This window comes from Petromyzon marinus, chromosome 14, assembly GCF_048934315.1.
Source record: "Petromyzon marinus isolate PM22_M1 ecotype Great Lakes invasive population chromosome 14, UKy_Petmar_22M1.pri1.0, whole genome shotgun sequence".
NCBI lineage: Eukaryota > Metazoa > Chordata > Hyperoartia > Petromyzontiformes > Petromyzontidae > Petromyzon > Petromyzon marinus.
In genome coordinates, this window is record NC_133680.1 from 5,183,430 (window position 1) to 5,203,969 (window position 20,540).

Consider the following 20,540-nt stretch of genomic DNA (forward strand, 5'->3'; position numbering starts at 1 on the left):
ATACAAATTAAACCATCCCCATCCTACCAGGCAAAGCCCAATGAGGTACTAACTTATTTTTCAAAAGCAACCTGACCACAAATGATAGTTCAAGAAAGTGGCTCATCATTTGGACATTAATAGCACCAAAATAATCAAAATAACCTCAATGCATGTTTCTAAAGGTCTGTAAGTTACAGACAAGCATGAAGTATGTCACACTCCAGGCGAGATCTATATAGAGGGCAATTAAAAACAAAGTGTGAAAGTCAGACAGAAATTAGACAAGTACATTTATTTACTGTACTAAACACTGTACAGTAATTGAAGTAATTTGGTTTTCAAAATGAATGCCATTTGATCGATCTAGCCTTGAGCATCAATATTGTTAAGTTAACTTACATTCCCATCTGTTTGCAAACATGAATATGTTTAAAGTCTTGAAACATAGTTAAAAAAAGACCACACTAAAAGGAATGCAACATTATAATTGGGATAAAACATTTTTACGTCTCATTTCACTTTTAATGTTTAATGGCCACGGGAAAAAAAGGACGAGAATGGAAATAAAAAAATAAAAAAATGGAATGTTATGTATGTGAGAGTGGGTTTGTCACAGAGAGCCAATTAAGCAAATTCCAGCAGAGTGCAGCATTCATTTGACCCATCGCACAAGTCAGCTCCCAACACCGCGACAATCGCGGTGCTCTGCTTTCTTTGCGGTTGAATAATCATTATCAGCATCATCATCATCGGAGTGTTATAGTGAAACAGCGCAAAACCCGTAAGGAGCATTTTCAACTCAAAATGCAAATACATTGTCTATCTGTATGAGAAGCGGAGTTTTAGTTTCAGAGCCCCCAAAGGCAGGAGACGATTGATTCATTAAAGTCAACCGCCAGCGAGAATAACGTCAGAACAGAGATCACCGGGTGGCTAAGATGTCAGAATACGATAAGCCGACTCGTCTGAGATCATGGATTTTAATCCAGGCAGCCGATTGTGAATTAAAATGGATTCTAAAGTCAAGAGAGTTTATGGTCTCAGCCTGGTCATCAATATCTGCACTAAAAAAAAACTTCATGTTCAAATTATTTTTGGACTTCATTTTGCTGAATTCCAGCTCTGAGAATGAAACATATTGGTTTGGCTGTCACGTGAAAACAATTTCAAAGAAGAGTGTGTGAGAAAGTGGAACCCCGAAGGTCTCTAACAAGTGAAATTTATGAAAAAAATGCTGCCTGTCATAACATGAGAGCCAACATCACAAACGGAATATATTGGGGGAGGGATAAAATAAAAATATATATAACGATTATAATCAGCCATGATCAATTCACTGCTGGACGAAGGATTTTCCCCAAGCCATCGCCATCTCTCACTAGTCTGCAATGCAAGAAGCCAACTGGCACCTGTACATGAGCTAATACCATCACTCCATCTCTTCCCCAGCATACGTCAACTTGGTCGGTGCCATCCATTGGGCTACCACTCCATCATTAAATAAATAATACTTTAAAAATACACCACACGAACTCGATATTCCAGTATTTTCGAAGGGTGGTTAGAAAAATGGTGGGTTGGTGGGAAAGGGGAGGGGGCCTAACATCCTGCAATCAGGGCCCCCTGGTATAATAATAATAAACTAGGAGCATGACACAGTACAAAAGCCGCCACCGCATTAATGATGAGTTTCGAGTGGAATGTGAAACACCGCGTGGAAGGAAGACGAGGCGCTCTTCGCCCCACCCCCCTCCCCCCCATTTGTAATGACGGCCATTTGGCATTTTATTTGGCGAATGTGGAAGCGAACAGTGCGGCGTGATTATAGGAGGGCAGGAACATCGGCGCTTTAAAAGACTCTGCAATTGACTCCCCATATGATTAATCTAACGGTAGCCTTAGAAGACAGCCCTTTTATGTGCCGAACCGCGCAAGGCAATTAGAAATTCCAAAAGATAAATAAGTAAATATATCGCCTCTAACCATAATTGAATCATTTCTAAAAAGAAACACCTCATGACACTAACCTGTGCTCTTTCAAACAACACACACACAATTGTATTTGTGATCTGTTCCCAGCAATAAAATTTCCACAACAACTCTACGTTTTATATTTGTCATTTTTCAAATAAAAAAGTTTGTTGAGTTGTGTCAGCCGCTACAACAGCAGTACACATGTTATAAATATGAGTCTCATCCCATTTGGTGCACGTGGATTGATAGGCCAGACACGAGCCTTGTTTCCTGCACCTCTGGTGAACTGAACACTGGCGGAAGATACTCTTTAGATGACCGCAGAATTTGGATCGGCTGGGGAGATTTTATCACGAATCTCTCTCTCCAGCTATGGGTCACTTCAAGCTAACATTTCCTTAGTATTCCCTTTAAAATATATAGATATATAAAAGGGTCAGTGGTAAATGCTAGGGTGCCGATTGGATTTATGGAAGTAAAGGTCTGTAATTGGGCTTATAACCCCCCCCCCCCTTCTCGGACACTTACATTTACAAGCGCAATGAGTCTATGTGCAAGTTCTTCAGGTGGCAGCGGTGGACGACCACTGTCTGATTAGCCCACACTGAACAAACCTTTGTTACGGCAAATTGGCTGAATGTTTCGTGTAGATTGTGACAGATCTGGGTTAAGGAGTGCGTTCCAATTACGCTCGTAGGATTTACCACTTTTTTCTAAGGCGCCTCTTTTGATGGTCATCGTCAAGTTGGAAAGAGAATTTTGTGAATAAGAAAAAAAAGGGTAAATCTATAATATAACAGGAAATGCGAAGGAAATCATTTCACAGCTGGAATAGGTTCCGAGGAAGTCTTGATTTGTTTTATATTAAAAAAAAACACTTGTGCCAATGTTTGCTCGAACTTTCAATTGTAAAGATATGTCAGCTAGTAAATAATATGCCTCATACGACCAACAAAGTCGACTATGCATTAATAAAAATACGAGTTTTGAAAGTGTCGGTGATTAAAACAAAAAGCGCCAATCTCTTGCCAAGACGAGGCTCTTACGAATGTTTATTTTTGCCGTCGCTTTTTTGAAACGCACAATCCGTGGTGTGGGATATTTGCGACTTACTTTGTGCAATGTTTTACATTCCGAGTCACAATTAAACTGCGCTTCAACCCACACTCGGTAACAAATGAATCACGCAACAGTGTCCAGGCGTCAGCGTGAATCATTCGCATTGCAAGACTACACAAAAAGAAAGTCATTTAATATACTACGTCTCTCCATAATTATATCCACGTGAAACTTAGTCCTTATGATTTACACGTGCAAATGGATATGCACCATGCAATACGAATGCGCGTTTTGGTTAAAAAATATATTTATAATTAGGGACAATATGAACATTAATATGAAATTTGCATGCATAATAACCCACGTAAGCTGGTGTAGACTTCACCGCTGTCATTTGCATTGGCGGAATCCCCTAGGGAGTTCAGATTTTTTGTTTGTTTCGCTTCTCCCTGACCGCTGTGCCACGACGGCACAGCCACACACATCCTCCCCCCTTCTCCCTAACGCGGAGCTGACGTGAGGCCCTCTAGGAATATTGTACGGAAATATCTCCCAATAATGGGATGTCACAACTGATGGGGCGCCAAGCTGCGGCATATGCTCAGGCAAATGTATTCCGAGCATTTGTCCTTGTTGTTGGTTCATCGCTGCACAACATCCACGGCTACTCTAAAGCCGGCGACGATGTCTGACTGCCACTTCTCGTACTCGCCAGCTGACTCGTTTCCTTATCCGACCGCGTTGCCAAGAGCGCGTCGAGCTCGCTTTAGTTTGTACGGCACACACGACCGGCTCCCTTCGACGGCTCTCAAATGAACAGACAGGGGGGTGGTGGTGGGGGGGTTTCCTGTCACGCGCGCGGCCTGATGGCCAATTCGCAAATCTGCGTTGCGCTCGGCGGGTCGCTGGAAAGGCAGCGTGTCACGAGACACTCCCCGAGATTCCAAAAGGTGTCGCCGCTCAGCATGGAATCTGCGGCTCTTCTCAAGCTGTTACGGGAAATTGCTTTGCCCTCTGCGCGCGGCGGAGGCCACACTGTTTCGAATGGGGGGCGAGGCGATGGGGGGTGGGGGGGTGACTCTCCATATGGGGGGTGGGTGGGGATGCGGAATACAGTGAGCGTGCTGCGCTGCATTCTAAAGACCGTGGCTGCTGAGCACGCACGCGCGCGCACGCACGCACGCGCACGCAGTGTAGCCTCGCCGCAGAGAAAACTTCCATCGACCGCGAAGCCGCTCTGAATGCGTTTGGGTGGTGCGATTTGGCGTCCGCGTGTTGGGGGATAACAACACGCACAGGAGCGAAGCGGGCCAGGCTTCGGGTGTGCTTGTAATCAGATGAAATTACTTCGGTAAAGTCACGTAGAAATAAAATAATATGAATAATAAAAGACGACGTTTGATTGCAACACAAGCAACCGTCATCAGGCGTGAACGAATGCAAGCTCGGAGAGAGACACACATACAGAGAGAGAGAGAAAAACACAGACACGGAGAGAGACACACACAGAGAGAGAAAAACACAGACACGGAGAGAGACAAACACAGAGAGAGAGAGAGAGAAACAGACATGGAAAGAGACGAACACACAGAGAGAGAGACAAACACAGAGAGAGACAAACACAGACACGGAGAGAAACAAACACACGGAGAGAGAGAGAAACAGAGAGAGAGAGAGACAAACACAGAGAGAGACATACACAGAGAGATACATGAAGGAGAGACACATAGAGAGACACACGCGCAGAGAGATTAAATATTAAAGGGCTGCATTGCCACTGGTACACAAGCTCATAATAATAATATTTTTTAAAAACCTATAAGCACTATGTCATCCACGCTGCCTTATAATGGAATAAACGATAGAGCAAGCGGACCGGGCAATGGCTCTAACACGCTGCTGAGTGCTGTGAAGGAGGTCGTGCCGCTCTGGAGATGGGCCACAACATCACGGGTGCAGCTGGAGCACTTTCGCCGAGAAGACAGCATCAGCGTGAGGGGCCCCCGCGCCGCCTGTATTGCCAGGGGCCACACGAAAGGCCACCATGGGCCGTCAGTGGCCCGCGGGCCTTGAAATGAAGAACACTGAGCTATTGGGAACCTTGATTCATCCCAACATGTTTTTTTCGGAGCAGAGATTAGGACTGATCTCAGCAGTAATGTGGCTTATCTACAATCCTTGTGCATGTACAATTGCAATCCTTTCGTCAAGCCACTGCTGGATGAAGGCCCCCCCCCCCCTCCCACCATACCATGTCGGTCATAGGAGTTTAACCATACTTCACCACGCTGGTCAAGGCGTGTTAGTGAAGCAGACTCACGATTTTATTCTAACGAACATTTATACAAAGATTTATTTTATTTTACCAGGGACCTAATAATCAAGTTATCGATTACAATAATCGGATTGTGAGCAGAATCGATGATGGTCCATTTGGATAAGGTATACGTATAATTGGGTCACCTGACACCTGCAGCCACTGGAGGTGCAAAAACCTACAGGTGATTACAAAATATAATCTATCCTTGAGTCAAATTGTAACGTGAGGGGTGAGGGTGGTGCTAATCGTTACAGGGTTCGTATCAACACTCTCTCGCCTTGTTTGCAGGAAAGCAATTTATTTAAATGATTACATTTCTTTTTCAGGGTTAGATTCAATTATTACAGTTTTGTTTCAGTGTTGGTAGAGCGGTTAAGTTTAATTTATTCATTTTTATTTTGCTCTGTTACTTTGTCCTTGAATAGAATTCCAAATACCTCGCTGTTTCGGTTATTACATTTAGGCTACAGAGGATGAAGAAAACAAAGAGTAAACAAATACACAATGGTGAAACGGAGTCTACACGTAACTTTTTACTCAAATATACAATTATAAATAGAAAAACATAAGATTACTTTCTAAAACTATCCACTGATCTTAATCTATTCAATGTTTTTTTACTGGCCAAGGCAGTCTTGAAAAATAGCTGTATAGCTCGATGGGCTTTACTTGGGAAATAAATGTTTGACTTTCTGACTGTTAAAATGTAAAAAAAAAAGATGCAGCCCTGAAATTACTTTCTCATGACATTGCCAGGCCAAAGACTCTCTCAACCAGAAGGAACTCAAGATATCCTATTCTTAGCTCTTTCCTAATCTTCCATGCTGGCTTGATGCTTTGTCTCACGGAATGAAAGAGGTGGGAGTTCCGCCACTTTAAGCCACCACACGCGGGCCTGCCGATCATCCAAATGTGGTGAACCCATTGACACGACCGGGGTAGATGGAGATGGTGGGAATAAACAAAACATAACTTACACCACTATTTCAACTGTCGTGCCACATGTTTGGATTTTGAACCAGTGACCTCTGGATTTCAAGTGCAGCATGCTCGCCATTACACGATGGCAGCACCCCCCCATGCACTGACATTATGCACACCGCAACATTTTAGTTCAAGAAAGCACCGGGTGCATTTATTAATCATTCTCCATCATTGGCTTTGTATTCATGTCGCGCTTCTGCCAGTTTACTTGTGGGAAGATTTAAAAAAAACATCCCAAATTTGACGAAGATAAATGTGCCCATTGTAATTAGCCCCCTTATCCGCACTACAAAAGTAAATCTGATTTAAACACACACTGAAACTTCATTCCTCAGAGCAATTTGTCGAGTAGGAATGGAGAACTATCAACATCTACATTCCCATGAATATAGGTTTGGCGAAAATGTCACTGACTGGAAGCCAACGAAATGAGAGAGAAAAAAACACGAGTCCAGATTATGCTGATGGCTTGTGCGCGTGACAAAGTGTGGATCTATTAACCTATTCTGTTATCGAGCACCTATGTACGCAGGCGCTGGGCATTGAGGGGGTGGTGCGAAACAGCATCACGCCCGGCCACATTTGTGACCCCAGTGCTGATGAGGTACTCCTTCAAGACTGAGTCGACCTAGGGGAGGCCCTGGAGCAGTTCAAATATTAGCCGCCCAATGATATTAGTCATAGCTGGCAGTCAAACTCGGGTGGCCGGGGTTCAAAGTGCAGCGCGCTCATTCAATGCGCGACTGCTCCGTGCGCGGTAAGTTATTTTGAGTTGTTTCATAAATCGATTGAAATGTTGAAATTAATTTACTTAAATAGCATTACGATTGATGCCTTAATCATAATTACACGTGAATTACGAACATTATGAATGCCGCTGTGTTGTAATGGTGATGACACTTCACCGGTTCGGTCTCCAAGCGTAGCACATGAAACAACGGTGCAAGCTTATTAAAAAATCGTCCCCCTAGCTCTGTTCAGCCAGCAGTATAATTGGCAACACCAGAGTTAATCGATCGGGAGGTCACGCACGGTGTGGGTACTCACACTTCTTCCAAGTCAGCGTGGAAGAGTAGGCCAATTACCCGCAAGAGGGTCTTCTTGAGAACTCCCTCACAGTGGACACCCTTCCGCCAGCAGTGGTGTGAACAAGCAAGCGCAGCGCTGTGCCTTTAGCACCTTCACATGAATTATACAAATAATGATTCATTATGCAGCTCGTGTTTTGGTGGATTACATTGTATCTTATAGCTTGCCGCTTCATTCACGTGTTTTTTTATCTCTAGTTGGGGAGATTTTCGCCGGGTGACTCGGGGCGTGCTGCATGTTTTAAGATGTCCCCTATACTATTTCAACGCGTGAGATTGAACATTAAATATGGCAGACAAGACACTTAGGCGATGAATTTAACAGGGTTTCTATCGTTAAACAGGATAAAATAACTGGAAAATTTTTTAATCATAAAAATACTAAATTACTAGAAACTATTTTTATTTTATTTTACCAGGAATGACCCACTGAGCTATGTAGCTCTCTTTTTTTAGAAGCGACCTGGCCACAAATGATAGCTCAACGAAGTGGATTATCACGTGTACATTTGTAGCAGCCAAATGCTCTAAATGTGGAGGGAAACAACTTGAGGACCTGGAGAAAAATCCACGCAACCACGAGGAGAGCACGCAAACTCCAAATACACAGCAGGCATCAGGGTTGGGATAGAACCCACAACCTCCTGTATACCAGGCGAGGTAGTGAAGATCTCGCCACCGAGGCATAGGTTGAATAACGTGTATTCCTAAACAGAAACATTACTGTGTAACGGGCACTACTGGCATCAGGTTGTGATGATTGCATTGTGGTTACAGTACGTTCCCGATGGATGTAATTGAATGCAGACTGTATGAATGTAATTGAATGCAGACTGTCACATGTAGTCATAACAGATACAAAAAAAATGTATTAACTTCATCCTGAATGCATGTATTCAACCAAAGATAGAGAGGACATTATAAATGTGAATGCTGCATGAAAATAGGATACGTTTCATTGCAAGGTCGTGCGCAACTTTTTTATTGTTTTATTGTTCTATCGATTGTCTCTGAATTGTGTATACAGCGCTAATTCAAACAAGAAGGGGAAACGGAAACGCTGCGATGGACACACGCGATGGCCATGCCGTGGACAAACGACGTCCCGTGTAGTACCAGTTACAGCGATCTGCTGCTGGATGCGGGCCTCCCCACCCCATGGGAGCCCGCAAGTTGGCCAGTGCGGATTGGTGAAGGCCGGAAGCACAGACGTTGGGGGGGGGGGGGGTATAGAAGTGAACTACAACATTGCCAAATGTTGCACTAGCCCATACTTGTTCTGTCGTTGCAGAAACGGCTGCATCACAAGGAGGTAAGAAGCTCGTTGTAAGGAGACCGAGGCAGAGGCTTGTTTTGTATGTTTGTTGAACTTCATTCGCACCGTACCTAGCCAACCTCACTAATTGGAGGTGCGGGGGAAGGACAACAAACTAACACACAAAAAGTAGCTCGAAAGAAATTAGCTTTCAATCTAGATTTAAAATTGCATAGCCCCAGGGGCTTCCTATAACTGGAAGGAAGAGCATTCCAGACGGCTGCAGAAGCGCAATCTGAAAGCGCCCAATGCAGTGACCGTCTTTGTTCGATGGCCAGCCCAAAGCCGCTACAACGATGACGGCAGTGCGCTTGATGATGGTTTCTGCTCCTGAGGCCATTCAAACTCAGATTGGCGGCAAACATGTGAGACCTCTGGAACCACCTGGCTATGCCCAAACGACCGGTGCCAAGCTTTAAAGGCGGTTGAAATAGAGCGTGAAAATACACATTATTCACCATCTCCAGAGAATCAGGAGAGTGGTGCCCTGGCTTGGCTAAAGGATATCCATTTAATTATTGAATTGCAGAATGTCGATTTCAATAATGTTGCCACGTTGCATTACCACAACTCAGCACAACTCTTAACAAATAAAAAAAACGAATTCATGCTTGGCATGCTCTTGCCAAGAGGTTGGTAAATGTACAATGTGAGCCGAAATTCGTTTACCTTAATGTCCTCCTCTGGCTTTATACCCCGATGAGATACTATGAATCTCACTTTTACCCTGATCCAGTTTTAAATACTCGTCGCATTTTACTTCAATATCAGTTTACCGGCATCGTGATCTAATTTTCACGAGAAGTTAAAGCAAAACCATTTTCAAAATAGATTCTATCACCGGCGCGATGTGTGGCAGAGGCGCAGAGTAAGTCAAAGGCCACAGATTACACGAGCCACACACAGTGGAGTAAAGTTTAATTCTTTGGGGGGGGGGGGGGGGTCCCACAAGGATGCAGCCTCATGTCTCAGATCACTGCGTTGCAGAGCTCAGACCGCACTCTCCTAAGCCTCCTAAGCCCGTTGTCATTGGTCTACCGGGTAACAGAAATAAAAAGGCTGGCCCAAAATTCATGGGTAAAAGGGAAAGGTGCAGACCTGAAATGTCTAGCTCAACCACTCCTGGCGGAAAGGCCCTACTCGAGGGAGCTTCAGAGAACCTCTTTATTGGGTATTTTTGGCTCGTTCTTTTACGCTGGCCAGATATCTTGAAAGAGGTTGGAGCATTCCCACTTTACCCCACCATCTGCGACCTGCCAATCGACTAACTGTGGTGGAGCCAGGAATACTGCTGGGACCGCTGCACTGGGCGTTCCATCACTCCAGAAACCTGGGGTAGGAGCCCAAGATATCAGTTTGGAAAAATAACACTGGATGACCTTAAATCAAGTCTGGTTAGAGAACTATGAGAACACACGAGGTGCAGTACCAAACGGGAATGTTGAGATTTGGAGAGTGCAGGGTTGCTCTTCAGCTTGCCTAGAAAGAGGCCTTCCTACCACCGGCAACGTCGATAAACGTTAGACACCAACAAATGTCACTCGCACACCGGATTGCCCCCAATTTTAGCTGAAATAATACAGCTTTCTTGCCGCACGTGGTATTCCAAGGGCACATAGAATCCGACCTCTCAAACACTGCTCGCCGGAGACTCACTATGGTAGCTAAATGCATTCCGTGAGCTGTGGTTGGCTCAGCGAGGCGGTGACAATTACCAGAATAAATGTCGCGCTCTAAATAGGTGTGAACAAAAAATACCGGATAAGGTTAAAGTCGTAGATTTTTTTGTTGGTTTGTGGAGTTGCAGTGAGAAGGTTTTCCCATGATCCCTTGTAAATATGTGGACAAGTTAAAGGTGCATCCCTGCAACTGTTTGCCTAGCACGAGAGGGAACTCTAAAGTGCCCGTTCAGAGGCTTATTTGGCCTACTCTGCCAAGCTGGACAGACATCTCGGAAGAGGTGGGAGCACCGACACTTGACCCCACCACAAGTGCCCCACCGATCGACTTACCGTGGTGAACCAATTTATACCCTTTTTTTTTCCTGATGACGACCGCTTGTGTTGCGATGGAAACGTCGTGATATTTTTTTATTAACTTTCTTTTTATTACTATTTTTTCTATCTACGTGACTTTACCGAAAGAACCAAAGAATATGAAAGACAGGGGATTTAACAAACCTTCACGTTGTTAATTTTATGGGTTTAAAGCAAGGAAATTGCACGCATTTTTAAAAAATTTATTTTTTATTATATGAAATCTAGATATATAAAAGTCAAAAATTGTCTGTTTGTGGGTTTGTTTGTGGGTTTGTGTCTGTTCGCGTGCTTGCGAACGATTTGCCCCTTCATTGGTAGGGTTAACGTAAAAAAAAATAGCCAGGTACCAGGCCGTAAGCCCTGCGGTGAGCAAGCACTATTTCCTTTTTCACATCCGTCAACTTTACATTTGTTTAATTAGCGATTTAGTGCGATTTTTGTGCGCTTAGCATTGATTTATTTATCACGCAGTGCACGACCATACCAACTCGCGCGCCTTTGGTGGGGGGAGACGGCCCATGCCAAGTCGCACGCCTTCGGTGGGAGTGAGGGGGACATTTTCTTTCGCGTTAAAAATGCTACAGAAATACACTACACGCTGGCGTTAATTCTTCACTGGGTGATGTCCCCCCCCCCACCCCGATGCGTGCAGTTATTACTATTGTAGTGGAGTAGGAAGGTGCGTAATACAAACAGTGTGATTGCATGGAAACAAAGACAGTACGGCTTATGTTGGGTCAGCCTGTTGCGAAGGCAAAGTCATTACGGGTCATGTTGGGTCAGCCTGTAGCGAAGGCAAAGACAGTAACAAGATATATGAATAGGTTTTACCCTTTTAACTGGCACAAAAACTGACACCTTTATTCAAGGCATCATGTTTGCAATAACCACAACACAAGCAGTCAAAATGCAAACAAAAAAGACAACTCTGATAATAATATGCACTGTCCTTGAACCTGATCGGTCCACACCCGAGACAGCCCCCCCCCCAGAGCCCAGTCTCCATTGGTGTTGGACCAGAAGACGCCAACATGATGCCTTGAATAAAGGTGTCAGTTTTTGTGCCAGTTAAAAGGGTAAAACCTATTCCTATATCTTGTTTCCGCCAAAGGAGGTCTCATAAAGTACAGGTTATGTTAGGACAATTACGCTGGGGGAGCCAAGGACGGCTGTGATTGGTTGGTGTTGTGGTCAAGGCTGGAGTGGTGTCTTGAAGTCTGGCGAGGTAACAGGCGCACGGGCACGCGGAGCGCCGTTGGGACGCGGGTTGATTAATTGGGGTGTGATGAGAGCGGGGATAAGGTCGGGAGTTGGAGTCGAGAGTGGAGAGTTGGAGTTGGGGGCTGGACGAGGCAAGACGTGGAGCAGTTGAGGAGACGAAGGGGAAGACGGAGTTCGTTGGGGAGTTGGTTGGTTGGAGAGTTGGAGACAGAGTTTGGAGACGGAGTTTGGAGACGGAGTTTGGAGACAGAGCTAGCAGTAGAGAGAGCGTAACGATAGCGGAGCTGAAGAAGAGAAGCAGCTAGCAGTAGAGAGAGCATAATGATAGCAGAGCTGAAGAAGAGAAGCAGCTAGCCGTAGAGAGAGAGCGTGACGATAGCGGAGCTGAAGAAAAGAAGTAGTTAGCAGTGGAGAGAGCATAGCGACGGTGATAGCGGAGAGCAGAGACGAAGAAGTTAGCGGTGGAGTAAGCGCAGTGATAGTGGGGAGTGGAGAGACAAAGGTGGCGAGCGAGGTGAGTGAAGCATGGCGAGCGAGCCGTGGCGACCAGGATACTGTGGAATATTGAGGACATGCGGAGAGTTGTAAATAAAGCGGTGTCCGAAGAAAGACAAAAGTTGTCCGAGTGAAATCGAACACTACACTATTATACAGTCGCTAGATGTTACCACTATAGGCCGTAGATATTGCTGCAGAGCGGTCGGGGAGATCGTGGCTGGGGGGGGGGGGGTCAGGGGTAGCAGCCCAGCCCCAGCCTGCCAAGGTGCCACCTCGGCCGGCTGGACCATCTAGGCGAGGCCGGAGGCTCTGCACGGGACTAGGCCTCACCACGCCACTGTCAGGTGAGTACTTTGTACTATAGAGTCCATACATACTTGCTATAGAGTCAGCATGTACTACTGTAGTGATAGCAGGTACCACCACAGTCGGTATGCACTGCTGTAATCATAGCAGGTACCACCACAGTCTGTATGCACTGCTGTAATCATAGCAGGTACCACCACAGTCGGTATGCACTGCTGTAGTGAAAGCAAGTACCACGACAGTCAGTATGCACTGCTGTGATCATAGCAGGTACCACCACAGTCGGTATGCATTGCTGTGATCATAGCAGGTACCACCACAGTCGATATGCACTGCTGTAATCATAGCAGGTACCACCACAGTCAGTATGCACTAATCATAGCAGGTACAACCACAGTCGATATGCACTACTGTAATCATAGCAGGTACCACCACAGTCAGTATGCACTGCTGTGAGATTTTTAAGAGTAGTTTTGAAATATTTTTTTGGCCTGGGCAACGCCGGGATATAAGCTAGTAATATGTAAAAATCTAAAATGCTATTAAATTTGATCGACTAATGTTATTCATGTTGATGTATTTGGTTTTATTTCATCTGAATGTCGAATACATGGACAACATCTGATATCCGTGTGGCGTGCATCCTAGCACTCACGATAATTATCATCTCTGCACTATAATTAAGACATCCTGGTTAAATAAATAAAGAGAAAATTTAATTAATGCAACACTTTTTTGCTTATTTTAAAAATGGAATTGGAAACAACAGGACAGGAAAAATACATGTTGCATTTCGACAAAATACTATCTGAACAAAAACCTTGCACACATTGTTGATAACTTTGCTTTTGAATATATTAAGACATATCTGCAGTCGTGGTGCTCATATTTACTTTAAACTAAAATAGTTAACATTAAGTTGCTATATAGAAATGATCCATGCCACTTCAATTTGATGCCCGCATTGCTGTGATCTGCGGCACAAAACAAATAAAGACAAAGATCGCCCATACAGCCTTCAACACACTGTTGGGGCAAGTGCTGTTAGCGAGCAGCTATGCAGGCCAGCAGAGCGCACGAGGCGGTTGGGTGGCCAACACCACGCCTGGCTGCCTTTGTCTCCCCGGCACTGATGTTTACGCACTGCACCAGATACTCATTTAAGGCTGAGTCGGCCTAGGGGTAGGCTCAGGATTGCTTCAAATATTCGCGACTGTTTCTTTGGTCGTGAGCGGGAATTTAAGTCGGGTCGCCGGGTTCGTGGCGCAGCGCGATAGCCGCACGTGGGACGCGCAGGCAACACACGGGATATCTGTGAACATTCGAGGAGAGAATGACATTGCGGGAGTAGACATCTTGCAAGGCACTGACCAGAAAGAGCGCTACGCTCTGGTGCACAGAAACGGCTCATTCGTGAAGAATCTCGCCTCTTGCAGGCCGCTTGTGGTCATTAACAACAGCTGGGACATCGCCCAGCGGTGACGCGATCGCCGCTCGCTGCAAGGTTCATGGTTCGAATCAAGCGGCCACCCTAATTATGACCGGGGGTTTATCGATTGCAATAATAGCACACGCCACCAGTATGTAAGTACGTATGTTGAACTTCATTTGCACCGTACGTAGCCAACCGTACTGATCGGAGGTGCCAGGGAAGGACAACAAACTAAACACAAAAAGCAGTTCTCGTGAAATGGGTTTTCAATCGTGACGTAACAGTGCATGGCTCCAGTGGCACCCTATTATCGGAAGCAAGCGCATTCCAGACGGCCGCAGAAGCGCATCTGAAAGCGCGTGATGCAGTGACCATCCACTGTGCGTTAGGCATAGTGCTCGCACCACGGTCAACATTTGCAAAGTTACAAAAATTTCCTGAAAATTACTCAATTGGTACGATACAAATGGCAATCATCACCCTCATAGCGGTAGACTGATGTCCCAGGTCACATTTGCAAATGCGACGTCATGGTTTCTTGAGTTCTCGCCTGGTTAAACAACATATCGTATAAACTATATTTGTAACAATGGCTGAAATTCTAGACTTGGGCCGTTGCCCAGCTCTAAAGGTTTCACCGCACGTACGGACACGTCACTAATGAGTGTTTATTTTAATGAAGGGATTAATATTGTATTTGCTTTAAAACATCATTCGACTGCTATCGATATGGTGCATTGAAAGATGTTTGCTCATTACGCAGTGAACTCTCTGTATTAAAAGTACCACAAGGATGAGCAATGCGCACAAAACATTTGTAATCTTGTTCCTTAATTTGTTTTGCCAAAGCACAGGTTGATCTTTTGAGAGGGCAACGAACTGGCCTCGACACCCCCAAACGTGCTCCGTGGAGATGATGACTTCCAGCTTTGGTGACCGCTGCCTCACTGCCATCTGCGAGTCGCAAAGCGTAAGAGACCCCCGAGCGAAGAACACCGGCGCACGGTTTGCACGAGGCGAGGAAAGAGGCTGGGCAACTGCGAGCCACTCGCCGTCCTTCCGTTTGCAGAGAATGCACGGCGAATGGTGGAATGCTGAAAAAGAAGCAACGAGGATTTTCCCCCCGCCCACCCCAAATATTTGTTACATTTAATTTAACATGCGACAGGAAAATGCAAATGAGTTCGAAATGCACAGTTGAAGATTTTTACATCATTAAAAAATATCTATAACGAGTACGAAGTAAGACAACTAACCCAAAAATATATATTCAATATATAACGAGTACAAAGTAAGACATATAACCCCCCAAAAAACCCCTCTATTATGGCGTTTGTGTGTGCGTGCAAAGACTGCATTGTGCGGGCGGATACAAGACAGACGGGGGTGCAGATTTTTTTTAAATCTGACGGATTATCTTTGACAGATAACAGGAAACTTCCGCTACTAAGTAATGTTATACGTCTCACTTCTGTAACCTACATCAGAATAGGGATTTATAGAAAATGTCCCGAGCTCCTAGTATCAAAAGTGAATGAATGAATGTTGGACGAAATGGTCCACTCAGCACTGCCTGTATTAATGGAATTTCTACAACTTTTTCCGACCAACATCCATCACATGTGAAGAGTAACTTTACTCTATGAACAAATTAAACTTCTTGAATTGAAACAAAAAAACACATTGCTGCTTTTAAGTCTTTCTCTCTGAACTCTTCAAAAGTTCACCTTCAAACTCCGCAAAATCCAAAATGCCGCTGCCAGACTCCTCACTCGCACTCCTTCAATTTAAAGGCCACATCATCACCACAATACTCAGATCACTCCACTCGCTCCAGATCCCATCCTGGATTAACGTCAACCTCACTATCTTCAAGATCCATCCGTCGATGAGCTCCTGTACCCCTCTCCCCTCTCATCTCACTAAACCGCTCTCCATGCCACACTCTCCTCCATCTCCCCTCTCATCTCACTCAATCGATTTCCATGCCATACACTCTCTTGCATCTCCCTTCTCATCTCACTCAATCGATTTCCCTGCTATACACTCTCCTGCATCTCCACCTCTCATCTCATCTCTCACTCTATCATCTTCAGGCACTGTCCTCCCCAGGATAAAACAAAACCCTCGTGTGGAAATCTCCAGAAGACCTTCACTCGTTGTTTTTTGCTGACCCCATTGTCTGGAGCTCCCTTCCCCCATCTACTAGACATCTGTGACAAAGAGCTTCATAGCTCATCCGATTTCTCCAGGATAAATACTGATTCTGATCTGTGCTTTCGACTCCATGCCCCTGTTCAGGTCCAGGCTCAATAACCTTCCCTTCTCACCATGGCCTATGACTGACTGCCTCTCTAATTGAAAATAATATGCCCGCTGTTTCTGCAGAGCGTCTTGAGATGGGGTAACATTTAGATGCTATGTACATCTCCATTGTGTCGTCTTGTACAAAAGGGGATATCCCTCTCATCTATTTTAGAGATGTGTCTTGCAAAAAAAGCCCACCTACGTTTTCTCGACAGTCATTTATGGTGTCTCTAGCTTGCGTACGTTCTCTGATCTACGGGGTGATGGCCAGTGGTCGAGACTAATGGAGTAGCAGCCAAAGGAAGAGACACGCCTGAGAGGTCGTCCACTGTGGAGATGGAGTGATGAGATCAGCGCGTGTGTAGGAGCTCGATGGATTGGTGCATGAAGAGATTGTGGGGGGGGGGGGGGGGGTGAGATGTTATCTCCCTCGCCTAGTATGCAGGAGGTCGTGAGGTTGATTCCGACCTTGACACTTCATGTTATCCCCAGGGTCGCGTGGATTTTTTTTCCCGTGTCCGGTTTTTCCCTCCAAATTTAGAAACACGCATTCAGAGTATTTGGCTGCTATAAATATCCACATGATAAGCAACTTCCTTGAGCTATCATTTGTGGCAAGGTCGCTTCTGAAAAACAGCTATATAGCTCAGTGGGCCTTACCTGGTACAATCAAAATAGCTTATAATTGTATAATTAATAGCTTCAGCTTAGGAAAGCTTTTATCCGGAAGTGAAATGATCATAGCTGATGATGAAGACAGATTTATCTATTTACTTTTTACAATGTTGTTTAATCTTGATTTGAAGCTTTCGTGACTGCAGGAATCCATACTCTTTGGTTCTTTCGGTGAAGTCACTGAGTTAGAAATAAAATAAAATAAAACAAATCACGACGTTAGTTTACTAAATAATCATGTATTCAATTGCTGCATCACAAAAGCTGCTTGTAAGCTTTTATGAAGATCATACGAAAGCGATATTAAATTTGAATTGCTCGCCAAACAGAATATAATCCTTAATATTATAGACATGAGAGGTGAATGGGTGGCTGAGAAGGCCAGTTGCTGAGCTGGTACCTCTGGAGAGCCTGCTTTTGAATCTGGTCAGCTGAAGGTAATTAAGCCGGGTCCTAAGCTTTGTCACTCAGAACTGCCAAAAATCACAGTGCAAAACATATATCTGAGACTCACTATATTGGCACTTGAACGATAATATTTGGAGAGCATTTACAAAGTATATGTCCCTCGTGTGGCTAAAGAGAATTGTGTACGTATTAACGGGGCCTGGGAATTAGCTGTGACTTCATCTTCCGTGGGCTGTGCTCTGACACAAGAGTGATGTGCTGCAGCTTAGCTGTAGCGCACCGAAGAAAAAAATGCTCGTGTCTCACTGAATGACGCCAATAGCGCACCGGGAATGAAAATGGAGGAAAGTACCATATACTTTACATATATATCGTGCATGGCTCAGTGTGGAATTCAGTAATCCGCAATGTAAGGGTGACCTGCTCAGGAATCGTGAGTGGCACATTAAGTAAAAGTATAGATGCAAGTAAAAACACAGCAGGGTGGCACCGCTGAGCTGATGATGAAAGTTTAGAGTTGTAATCTGGTGGCTCGTGGGGAGCAAATCCCAGAAATGTCTCTTGCCATCTGTCAGTCGTTTGCACTACGCTTGTCTTGTTTATACCTTGACCAAAAAAACCCACTAAATCCCGCAGCTTCTTGAAATATAGCAATACAGTATTACCCTCACAAATGTTTTTTTGGATAGTTTCAAACCAAATCCTATCTTGTCTTCATGACGTTCCATTACAATTTGTTCGGATTTCCCGTGGATAGTAAAAAAAACCTTTTCGGCACGTAACTTGTCATTTTCAATTCCGTCCTTGATAAATGTGCACCGTGCAAGCCACGTGCCGGCATGAAGTCACAGCCGCTGCGCTTTGCGTCCGCATTTTCCCACCGATGAATCTCTCTAATCGTGTTGTGCAGCTGAAAACATCATGACTCACATGGTGTTGTTTTTGCTGTTGTTGTTTTGCTTAGGCAAGGACGACAGATGCCAACAACGCGTGGCACTTCGGGTAAATGCGACTCACTCCGTGGCCTCTGAAATGGGTCGATACTCTCCATCCCCGTCACCATCCACGAGCAACCCACCACCGTCCACGACGTGAATTTTTGACGTGAAAACCTTCGATACCAGCTGCAGCAGCAAATATACATACAAAAGTAATAATCCCAAACATCTCTCGCAAATACGTCATCGACATGTAAACCAATTAAGAGCAAAAGATAATAATAACAACAATGACGACGTACATAAAATAAATATTATTCATACGTAACTAATTCAGAAAAAATGTTGTGATGCTGAACTCCTGATATAATATGTTGTGTTATCCCTTTACTATACAGTCATGAAATGTGGAAGGTAAATGCGCAGCCCCTGCAATTGCTGGCTCGCACCACTGCCAATGGAAAGGGTCTCCACTGGGGGGGGGGGGTAGCTCTACAGCAGCGGTCCCCAACCTTTTTGGCACCAGGGACCGGTTTCGTGGAAGACAATTTTTTCACGGACCGGGGGAGGGGGGGGGGGTGTCATCATTGGCTCTTTCCTCCTTTTCAAAGAAGCTCTCCAGCGACGTTTGTTTTTTACTCATTGTGGCTACTAGGGGGTTAGAGCTTGTGGGCTTACCAACACCACGTGACTGAGACAAGTGCGCAGTGCGGGAAAGAGGCGCGGACGGATGTGGTAAATAATAAAACAATGGACGGGCCACGCGCGAACTCACCGCTCACCTCCTGCTGTGCGGCCCGGTTCCTAACTGGCCACGGTCGATGGCCCGGGGATGGGGAAACCCTGCTCTCCAGAGCCCCTACAGACGGTATTCGGACTCCTACAGCGCACACAGGCGTCTTGTCAGACGTGGAAGCACCCGCACTTTACCCCACCACGCGTGCCCGGCAGATGGAACCAACTGTGGCGAGCACCCATTTATATTGCTGGGTGGTCCAGAGGTGATGCAGGGAGTGCGGAGGGGGGGGAGGCTGCTAGGTTTAGGAAACTTGAACACCTTTGTTTCAAAACCGCTACGTCGGGAGATTTAACCGGTAACCCCTGGATTGAAAATTTTGGGTGCTGACCAAGTGGCTCTTAAATTGAGTTTATGCGCGTTCGTTACACCCATATTGTGCACACTGCATCGTTTTCGCACGCTGTGTTTGGCCTGCAGTCCCTTCCTTCGCGAGTGGGCTGGCTCTCTTGTTATGATCTTCGATGTCCCCTTTGTTCCCGGTGCCCTGAGATGCCATCCGTGGGAGGGCTGCGCATAAATAATATACGCTGAACGCGGAGGGTCGTAACAATGCACCGACTAATGGCTTTTAAATAGATTCCGTACGTTCACGACACGTGCAACTAATTGGGCGCTAAAGAATGCATCGCAGTGCGAACTGAATATAGGCGCTCCTTATATACAGTGAGGGAAAAAAGTATTTGATCCCCTGACGATTTTGTACGTTTGCCCACTGACAAAGAAATGATCAGTCTATAATTTTAATGGTAGGTTTATTTGAACAGTGAGAGACAGAATAACAAGAAAATCCAGAAAAACGCATGTAAAAATGTTATAAATTGATTTGCATTTTAATGAGGGAAATAAGTATTTGACCCCTCTGCAAAAACAGAGGTCAGACGTTTCTTGTAGTTGGCCACCAGGTTTGCACACATCTCAGGAGGGATTTTGTCCCACTCCTCTTTGCAGATCTTCTCCAAGTCATTAAGGTTTCGAGGCTGACGTTTGGCAACTCGAACCTTCAGCTCCCTCCACAGATTTTCTATGGGATTAAGGTCTGGAGACTGGCTAGGCCACCCCAGGACCTTAATGTGCTTCTTCTTGAGCCACTCCTTTGTTACCTTGGCCGTGTGTTTTGGGTCATTGTCATGCTGGAATACCCATCCACGACCCATTTTCAATGCCCTGGCTGAGGGAAGGAGGTTCTTACCCAAGA

General features: G+C 45.2%; 1 long non-coding RNA gene across 1 annotated transcript; it reads right to left on the reverse strand.

The window, feature by feature from the left end:
• Positions 1-13,240: 13,240 nt before the first annotated feature.
• Positions 13,241-20,265, reverse strand: LOC142924575 (uncharacterized). Its single transcript, XR_012941689.1, has 3 exons — positions 19,322-20,265; positions 18,539-18,732; positions 13,241-15,312 (listed from the first exon to the last, which is right to left on the reverse strand). It is a non-coding gene; the product is annotated as an uncharacterized LOC142924575 (long non-coding RNA).
• Between the last annotated feature and the right edge of the window lie 275 nt (positions 20,266-20,540).